This window comes from Elaeis guineensis, chromosome 2, assembly GCF_000442705.2.
Source record: "Elaeis guineensis isolate ETL-2024a chromosome 2, EG11, whole genome shotgun sequence".
Taxonomy (NCBI): Eukaryota; Viridiplantae; Streptophyta; class Magnoliopsida; order Arecales; family Arecaceae; genus Elaeis; species Elaeis guineensis.
In genome coordinates this window covers 9,552,919-9,564,436 of record NC_025994.2, presented here as the reverse complement: position 1 = coordinate 9,564,436, position 11,518 = coordinate 9,552,919, and positions in this window count along the sequence as shown.

Below are 11,518 nucleotides of genomic sequence, written 5' to 3'. Positions count from 1 at the left end.
GGATTGAAAAAATTTAATTTGTAATTATGCAAGTTTTACAAGTTATTATTGAAATTAGATATTATGGATGTTGAGGTTGTAAGAAATTATTTTTGGCCTTGCATACTCTTTAGGGCTTACTCTAAGGAGTGTGCGGTCATCACGTATCCGACGGTGTTGGGTTCAGGGCATGACAGAGTGGTATCAGAGCTTAGGTTATGATCATTTGGGAATTAAGATATAAGTGATTAGGATATGACAAAATGATATTAGAGCTTAAGTTTAAGTCACTTGGGATTATGAAGTGATATCAAAATTTTATGTAAGATCAATAGGATGTGACAGAGTGGTATCTGAGCTTAGAGCTTAGGTTACGTTCATTTGGAGACAATGATACAAGTGATTAGGATATGACAGAATAGTACTAGAGCCCAGGTTTAAGGTCACTAGGGATTGTCATATAAGTGATATCAAAACTCTAGGATTATAATCAATAGGGTATGATAGATAATATCCGAGTTTAAGGTTATGATCATTAAGGATGTGATAGAATGATATTAGAACTTAGGTTATAATCACTAAAGAATATGACTTAAGTGGTATTTGATCTTAATGTTATAATTATTCGAAATTATGACTTTAGTAATATTGAACTTGAGGTTATGATCATTAGGGACATGATAAACATAGTAGAAAAGATTCAATATTTGAATTTTGAATTAATAGATACTATGATGAAATTTATACATAAGTGGTATATGATGTCTATAATAGAATTGACGAGTTATATCTTGGATTTCAATTAGTAGGGTTAACCTAAGTATGAGAAGTGTTGATCCTGAAATGAAGAGGGAGATATTAATGTGTTGTGTTGAGTATACTCGATGATTTTTGAATGTGAAACTTATATGGGTGAAGGTCATGATAACTTTTCTGATTTTGATGTTAATTTTTTGAGTATTATAAAATTTTTAGACTTATCAAAAGAAAGTTAATTAGGATATGGTCTAAGAAGAAATTACATTATATGAGAAAAAAATATTTTTGAGCATTGAACCTATAAGAGGTCATATATGAAACTCAATTTTAGATGAAAAATATATTTGGACTTTATTATAAGAATATGAGATACACATCTTGATGAAATCTTTGGTTATTCAAAATATCATATTTGGATGTGATTTTTTTGATCTTTCAAGTTACATTAAATTTCAAGTTAAAAATTTAATTTTCTAAGTGGATCTAGGATATTTTGATATTATTATCAAATTAAATATGAAGAATTAGTTTGTTAGAATATGATATACATGTTATGAGAAAATTTTAATAATTCATATTACCATCTTTGGATTAAATTCTTTACTTTTTCTTGTGATTGTTGAAGATAGTGGAGTGTATTAATTATTCAAATAAAAATTTAGATTTTCGAGCTGATCTAAGATATCTCGCTAGTATTAAATTTTGAATGACTTATATAAATCTTAACATATAAGGGACAAAATTTTGTATAGATTTATCTATTGATGCTAAGGATTATGATGAAGAGAGATCTACAAAAAATAATCAAGTTGATTCTATTTACAAAGATGTGACTTGAGTTCTTCTAGTTTGTTCAAGTTGGAGTCAATTCTTTTACAAAGAAAGGTTGGTTTAAAAATTATCTAAATGATTGTAAAGTAAATCCAAAGTTAACTTCAATTAATTCCAGATATATTAGATTCTTGAGAAGTAATGAAGCTTATACAATAAATTCAAACATGAAAAGTGGATCAAGATTTAATTTTGATGTGCTATGCCTAAGGGACAGTAAAGATAAAGAAACTTAAAGTTTTATTTTAAGATCTAAATAAAAATTTAAAGATTAGATCTATCTTTGATTTATCTAACATATAAAGATATTATGGATCTTTGATAAATTTATATAATCTGATAAGTTAAGATCAGAGTGCATAGTAAAAGTATCGTAGTTTAAATTGATTAAAAATATTAATCCTTTAAATCAAAAAATATTATAAAATATATTAATTATAAATAAGAAAAGATTTTATTGATAATGAAAGGATGTTACAGATCTTGATTTAATCAGATTATAGCCGAGTAATTTTTGCTAATAGGTTATTTCATTGCAGATAATATCAAGAAGAATCCTAGACATTTCAAGTATATTGTTAATAGCTTGATAGTTCTGTTATTAGTCCAAAATGTTACGGTTCTTCGAAAAAATTAAGAAATCAATAAGAATAGATGAGTTTGAGATTTCAAATAATTTTTGTTAAAACAAGATCATGAGAAATAAATAATATGTAAGACATTATTGGAAGCGTGAGAATGACATGATGCATGTATATATATATATATATTTTTAGAATATATCTCAAACAACATAACTTAATTTTGAGGATGAAATTATTTGAAGGGGGGAGAATGTGACACCCGACCCATTTGGGCCTTAGACCAGGTCTAAAAATCTAGAAGCCCAAAGCCCATACAAAAAAAAATAGAATGGGAAGAAGACTCCCGATATCTGATGAGTCCTAGGACCACTGGAGCTCTAGGATTTTCTATAAATAAGCTTCCCCCCTCCCTCAAGAGCCTCTACGACGATCGTTGAGCTCGATTCCTCCTCTTTTCTTTGTGAAAGCCGCGGCATCCTCTTCTCTTATTCATCAAAAATCGAAGATCAGAGAGGCCACCAGAGCTCAGGTAAGGCTTCAATTTTTCTTCTTCTCCCTCTTTTCTTTCTTCCCATGGCTTTAGACCCTCACCGACCATCAGGATCGCTAGAAAACCCATGAAAAGGATGAACCCCTGTTCGGCCGGGCCACCTTCCTCCTCTTTTCCGACCACCAGCACCGTCGTTTGCGGTGTCTCACCCTTAGGATAGGATTTTCATCTCTCTATCCCTCTTTCCTGAGAGGTTTTAGCTGTCGGTGACCGACCAATGATCGAAAAACTAAAGAGAAAGGGGCGGTACCCTATTTTTCTGATTGTTTCTTGATTTTTCGTCGGCCGAACCTCACCGCCGGCCTTCCTTGCTCTGTCGCCATCGACCAGACGCTGCCACCCCTCATAGGAGCCGAGCCACCAAGCCCCTTCCCTTATGGTCCTCCCCTGTTCAGCCAAGGAAGAGGAAAGAAAGAAGAAAACAGGAAAAAGAGAAGAAGAAAAAAGAGAAAGAGAAAAAAAAGAAAAAAAAAGAAGAAAAAAATAGAAAAAAAAAGAAGAAAAGAGTGAATTTCCTCTCTCTCCTTTCTCTCTCTTTCCTCTCCCCTCTCTCTGCCTTTCTCTCTCCAATTTCTCTCTAGATTCTCTCTCTACTTTCTCTCTAGATTTTCTCTCTCTAGGGTCTTTCTCTCCCTCTCTGATTGCATCACGGATCCTAGGATAAACTTGAGATAAAAATAAGATGACTTGAGATCACTTCGAAATTCATGCAGTAGATTGGATCCCGATCCGGTCCTTATTTGAAATTTATAACATCGATCATGGTTAATTCATATTGAGTCACCCTGATATAACCTCTGATGATCTCAACTATAATTTTTTCATCTGAAAGATATGAAGATTCTCTCTCCACTTTTTCTCTCCACTCTCTCTAAAATTTTCTCTCTCTTCATAGATTTTCTCTCTCTAAAAATCTTGTGGACCAATGAAGGGTCTAGATACTTAGACAAATCCCAATTTTGACTAATCCTAGGAGAGGTTCTGGATTTATATTATTAGGATCATTCATCCGTAATTTCTTCATATTATGATTTTTATATTTAACCTTGATCATGTAGAGATGTAATTATTGTACAAGAAGATATGGAGCAAAATATCTTGATTTTGGATTCATAGATTGAGGAGCTCATCGAATTCTACATTTAGATTGGTCATTGATAGAGGTAAGAATCCTTGTACATGATCACCATTATATATGTGCTATTTTACTGTTGGTCTTGCATTATTGGTTTTGCATCGTTGGATTTAAGATCGATAAATTTATTATATCTGAGATACTGTTATTTGATTTTGAGCATGAGTATATTATGTCAATATATATGTATCAGAGATTGATGGCATGATTATATGGATATGACATATCTAAATTGATCATAATATAAGTCAAAATTGATTTCATGAAATCAACACATAATGATTAAATAAAAAAGAGAGATATGGTATGGACTAGCCTTGTCATGTGGAACAGCCCGTCAGGAGCTTATACCTGAGACAGTCTGCCAGGAGCTTATGCTTGGGATGGCCCCCATTGGCTTATAGGTGGATCAGCCAGTTAGGAGCTCATGCTTGGGACAGCCTGTCAGGAGCTTATGACTGGGACAGCCTCTCACGGGCTTTCATATATGGGACAGTTGGCCAGGAACTTATCCTGGGACAGTCTTGAAAGGCTTTTAAGTAGAAATTAATTCGGATGATGACTGAGGTATAGACTTGGTTAGTCTAAAGCCAGAAAGAAAAAGATTATAGATCATATGATTATGAAAAAAAAAATGAAAGATAAGATATGAAATAAATGCTGAATAAAAGTGTTTCACCCATTAACATATAATGATGCATCTCTTTTAATAAGATAAAAAATTTATGGATATTTATATTATTTCGAATATTAAACATGAGATTTTATGTTTTACTACTTATTCTTATTTTCAGATTATATTATTATATCTGTATGATATGAAAATTCTTACTGGACAGTAAAGTACACACTCCTTCATCTTTCTTTTTCTTCTCAGAGATACAGGACGCTCATGGTTGGCTATGGTTTGGATTGTGGGTGAGCAGATGAATAGATAGAATGTCAATATATCTGATCAGAGGATTGAAGGAATTTAATTTATAATTATGTAAGTTTTACAAGTTATTATTGAAATTAGATATTATGAATGTTGAGGTTGTAAGGAATTATTTTTGGCCTTGCATATTCTTTAGGGCTTACTCTAAGGAATGTGCGGCCATCACGTATCCGACCCGAGTGTTGGGTTTGGGGCGTGACATATATATAATCAAAAGATTTCAAAAATAATCATTATCAGTATTTTTAAGTGCCACTATAGATCAGAAAGAATGTCGCAAATATCTTTATCGATATTTTTGTGGTATTTTTTTATGTACTGTCTTAAGATGGTATCGATAATTAATTATCAATATTTTTAGTAAAATATCGATAAAAATTTTTATTTGAGCGATATATATAAGTGTCTTTAAAATTTTAAAGTACACCGATATTTTTTATATGCTGATAAAAATTATCAAAAAATAAATTATATATCCTAGAATTACAACAAATAAAGAATTTGAACCATTGAGCTCTTATTCGAATAGCAATATCTTAACCACCAACCCATAACTTGTAATATTATTATATAGATATAGTTTATTTAACTTATTAACATACATTCATATCATTAAATAAGTAATGCTAAGAATATATATGTATAATAATATATTTTATGAGATTGGTATGACTAAGGATGAAAGTAGTATGGATATTATCTGTCCAAATCTTTTTTTGTATCTGAATCAATCCAAATATGAACAGAAATTTGAGAATCTGACTAATATCCGTATTCGTATCTATATCCGTCAAAGAAAAATGGATATGTATATGGATCGACAACTATCTAATCCATATCCAAATATCCAAATGTACATATAATCCTATATAATTTTATATAAGAATTATTAAATTTAAGAGAATTATACAACCATATAAACATATTATTAACTTGATATATCATTTATTTAGTAATATCTTTGATTCTGTAGTCATAAATTTTAATTATTTAAGTAATATCTATAATTATATCTATACTTTTAATATTCAAATTACATCCATATCCATTTAAAATAAATATGGATATAAATTTTTGCATTCAAATAATATCCATATCCGTATTTGTATTTGTTAGATAAAATAAATATGGATACAGATATGGTGATATCTGATCTGTATCTGATTCGTTTTCAACCCTAGGTATGACTAAATCAAGCCTTATATAAAAATTAATAATTTAAGATTTAGTGATGATTTTTTAAAATTTTATAAATTATGATATTATTTACTGGTATATTAGTTAAATGCCATAACATTAGTTATGGTTTTTTGCACTTCAAGTAATATGCCAAAGATACAAATTTATAGCAGCATTTATAATAAAGTATTGCTAATAAAAAAATACTTATTGAAAGATAGCGGTATTTTTACTAAAATGCAGCAAAAAATGAGATTTTTGCGACATGTAATAAGAAATGCCACAAGCAATTTGCTGTCAAAAATCATTTTTATTGTAGTGATGTATAACCTATTTAATTTTGTTATTATTGTTCAAAATTAACAATAACCCCAAGTTACCAAGTAGTAATAATTATTTTGAAGTTCTTAGGATATGGTATAAAAAGAAAAAAATCATGTGTTTTTAATTTGTAACCATAAAATTATTTTGACTGCTTTAATTTAAGAATAATCATGCATCTTGAAGCGCCATAGAGCGATCAAGTTCTACTTGGGGGAAAAAAAGAAGAAGAAGAAGAAGAAATGCATTATTTAGCTATAATATAGGGAATATGACTCGTACACAAGCTTTTGATTTGCTAATTAAGTCATCTCAATTATTAGTGAGCCAATAAGAGTGGGCCACACGAAAATTCGAAAGAACACTTCAACTCTTTAAACTTGGATTTGACTAATCAGGTATCCCAGACATGATTTCGCCAGTAGTTGTGAGACCATGATTTCAACCTTGCCGCATGAGTTTTCCAACCAGGGTTTTGCCTATACCAGTCTGCCACTAATTGCAATTTTGCTATAATTATTAGACCCACGCATCCAGACATATAATTACTATGAACATCACCTAACTTGTCACATGTTCTAATCAAATAAAATACAAAATAAATCAACGCTGCACCGTCCTATTCGTGATCAATTTCTCATCTCATGTGGCACTAAAATGAACACATTGAACGCCCCAATTCAAGTAAACTTCATCAATCCCCTATGGATAATGGATTGGTCGAAGATAGAAATTTGCCATGACATTATGCGTAAGATAATGGCATTTGTTCCTTAAAATCATTAAGTAGCCATTCGTTTCCCTCCTCATCCATCATTGCTTCTCCTAGCCAGTTCTTACCGTGTTGTTGTTCGTCACCAGCACTCCTAAGAAAAGGTACTTTATGGCTCATAGAAGTGTTTTTAAAAAAGAGATACCAGAGCTTATTCTATGATTCTTATAGCCTAGTTATTGCCGTATGAATCTTCAACAAATAGTCATTCAAAAGATCACCAAAGAATATTCAAAAAATTATCAAAACATATTCCTAGAATATATTATTATATATTTGCCATTAAAGGATTGCTATATCATATTCTTATTCTTGGGATATTCATAGAATCTTCAAGAATATGCAGATTCTCAGAGCATATTCTTAGGATCTATCATTGTACATTTCCATCCTCGTATCTATTACCATTTGTAAGGAGATTTATAGAAACACTATAAAAGATACATAGACCACCTCACCAACATAGGTTGAGAGAGAGAATTTCCTACAACGCTAGTTTTCTTTTCTTTATAGTATCAGAGTTCTTTTGATTTGCATCTGTTGATCCTATCTTCTATCCCCTTCCTTAAGCCTCTCAGCAGAATGGCTCTTCTTCCCCTAGTCTTCTCTCTACCAGTGTTAGGTCGGGAGGACCTAATATATCTTGTATGAAAAATATGTTTTATTCTATATTTGAGAGCTTTTGATCTGCTTGGTTATGTTGATGGCTCCCATCATTGTCCATCAGTCACCGTTACCATTGAGATGGATGATGTAATAACCCAGATTTAAAAAAAAAAAAATAATAAGAAAGAAGAGAACGGAAGAGGACTCCTGATAGAGTCCGTCTTTCCTCTTTGAATCAGAATGGGATTGGGACTCTAGGAGCCCTAGATCCCATCTATAAATTCCCTCTTCTTTATCTTAAGCAAGCCATGAAAACATCAAGCTTCCTCTCTCTTCTTTCTCCCTCTTTTCTTTCGATGGAGTCGTTGATTGCGTTCACCGTGCCCATCGAAAATCAAGACCGGAGATACCACCGGAACCAAGGTAAGGTCCCAATCCTTCCTTTTCTCTCTCTTGCTCATCTTCTCACAACCCCAGACCTCACCGCCGGCCATCGATTTTGCTGGAAATAAATTTCAAAGAAGATCCCCTGTTTTCTCCATGTTACCTTATTTTTTTTCTTTCCGTCACTGGTTGCCGTCGTCGGTCACCAGACCCGATCTCTTGACGTCGTCGGGACTGCTCCAATGGTCGGAGTGGTGGTCAGTTGGGGGGGGCCCTTAGTTCGGGAACAAGGGGAAGGAAGGACCTCCCCTGTTCCGTGAAGAAGAGAACCACACAAGTCCTCTGCTCCCGTGAAAAGAAAAGAAAAAGGAAAAAGAAAAAGAAAGAAAAAAAAGAAAAGAAAAAGAGAAAGAGAAAAATAAAAATAAAGAAAACAAAAAAATAGAAAAAAGAAGAAGAAGAAGAGAGAGAATTTTCCTCTCTCTCCTTTCTCTCTCTTTCCTCTCTCCTCTCTCTACCTTCTCTCTGCAGTTTCTCTCTCTAGATTCTCTCTCTAGACTTTTTTCTCTCTCTTTATGAATTTTATCTCCCTAGTGTCTTTCTCTCTTTGACTTCATCATGGATCCTAGAATAAATTTGAAATAAAAATATGATGATTTGAGTTTGCTCCAAAATTCGTGTGGTAGATCTGATCTCAGCCCGATCCTATTCGAAATTTATAACATTTGATTCATATTGAGTCACCCTGATAGGACCTCTGATGATCTCGACCATGATTGCCTCATCTGAAGGATACGAAGATTCTCTCTTCACTTTCTCTCTCTACTTTCTCTCTCTAAAGTTTTCTCTCTCTTCATAAATTTTCTCTCTCTAGAAATCTTATGGATCAATGGAGGATCCTCATACATAGAAAAGTCCTAATTTTGGTTAATCCTAAGAGAGGTCCTCGATCTGTGTTATTAGGATCGATTATCGGTAATTTTTTCCATATATAATTTTTATATTTGATCAGGATTATGAAGAGATGATTGTCTGCATATGTTATCGAGTAGAATATTTTGTTAAAAAATTCATAAATCAAAGAAGAACATTGATTTCTGTGCTTGGATCAGTCACTGGTAAAGGTAAGAATCCCTATACATGATCACTATTATATATATGCTATTTTACGGTTGGTCTTACATCGTTGGTTTTGCATCGTCGGATTTGAGATTGATGAATTTCTTATATCTGAGATACTGTTATTTGATTTTGAGCATGAGTATGTTATGTCAATATATATGTATCAGAGATTGATGGCATGATTATATGGGTATGACATATCTGAATTGATCATAATGCAAGTCGGAATTGATTTGATGAAATCAATACATAATAATAAAATGAAAAGAAAGAGATATATGATATGAACTAGCCTTGTCATATAGAACAGCCCACCAGGAGCTTATGCTTGGGACAGCCCGCCAGGAGCTTATACTTGGAACAGCCCCCACTGGCTTACGGTGGATCAGCCGGCCAGGAGCTCATGCCTGGGACAGCCCGTCAGAAGCTTATGCCTGGGACAGCCTCTCACGGGCTTTCATACGTGGGACAGCCGACCAGGAGCTCATCTTGGGACAGCCTTGAAAGGTTTTTTTTTAAGTGGATTCGATCCGAATAATGACTGAGGTATAGACTTGGATAGTCCAGAGCCAGAAAGAAAATGTTAAAAATCATGTGATTATGAAAAGAGAAATGAAAGATAAGACATGAAATAATTGTTGAACAAAAGTGGTTCATCTGTTAACATATGATGATGCATCTATTTTAATAAGACAGAAAATTTATGAATGTTTGCATTATTCTGGACATTGAACATGAGATTTTATATTTTATTGCTTATCCTTATTTTCAGACTATATTACTATATCAGTGTGATATGAGAATTCTTACTGGGCTGTAAAGCTCACACCCCTTCATTTTTTTTTTCTTCTCATAGTTACAGGATATTTATGATTGGCTATAGCTTGGATTTATGGGTGAACAGAAGGATAAATAGAGTGTCATAGTATCTGATCAGAGAATTGAAGAAATTTAATTTGTAATTATGTAAGATTTTATGAATTATTGTTGAAATTAATTATTATGGATATTAAGATTTAATGATTTATTTTGGCCTTGCATATTCTTTAGGGCTTGCTCTAAAGAGTGTGCGACCATCACGTATCCGACCCGGGTGTTGGGTTCGGGGCGTGACAGAATGGTATCAGAGCTTAGGTTTAAGATCATCAAAGATTATGAAGAGATATTAAAACTTTATATAAGATCAGTAGGATGTGACAGAGTGGCATTTGAGCTTAGAGCTTAGGTTACATTTATTTGGAGATAATGATATAAGTGATGAGGATATGACAGAACAGTACTAGAGCCCAAGTTTAAGATCACTAGGGTTTGTCATATAAGTGATATCAAAACTTTGAGATTATAATCAATAGAGTATGATAGATAATATTAGAGTCTGAGGTTATAATCATTAAGGATGTAATAGAATGATATTACAATTTAGGTTATGATCATTAGAAAATATGATTTAAGTGGTATTTAAGCTTAAGATTATAATTATTTGAAATTATGACTTTAGTGATATTTAAACTTAGGTTATGATCATGAGGAACATGATAGATATAAAAGAGAAGATTCAATATTTAGATTTCGAATCAATAGATATTAAGATGAAATTTATGTATAAGTGGCATATGATATCTATAATAGAATTGATGAGTTATATCTTAGATTTCAATTAGTAAGGTTGACCTAAGTATTAAAAGAGTTGACCTTGGAATAAAGTGGGAGGTATTGATAAGTTATGTTGAGTATACTAGATGATTTTGGAATATAAAACTTATATGATTGAAGATCATGATATTTTTTTTTTTCGATGATAATTGTCTGAGCATTATGAATTTTGAACTTATCAAAGAAAGTTAATTAGGGTATGGTCTAAGAAGAAATTACATCATATGAGAGAGAAATATTTTTGAACACTGAACCCATAAGAGGTCATATATGAAACTCAATCTTAGATAAAAAATATACTTAAATTTTATTATGAGAATATGAGATACACATCTTAGTAAAATTTTTTTTGGTTACTCAAAATATCATATTCTGAATATGATTCCTTGATCTTTCAAGTTGCATTGAATTTCAAGTCAATAGTTTATTTTTCTAAGTGGATCAAAAGTATTTTGATATTATTGTTAAATTAAAAAAAAAAATTATTTTGTCAGAGTATGATATACAGGTTATGATGAAATCTTTAATAATTCGTATTACTATCTTTGGATTAGATTTTTTTTAATTTTTACTGTGATTGTTGAAGATGGTGAAGTGTATTAATTATTCAAGTCAAAGTTTAATTTTTTTTTTAAATTGAACTAAGACATCTTGTTAGTGTTAAATTTTGAATGACTTATACAAGGGACAAGATTTTGTATGGATT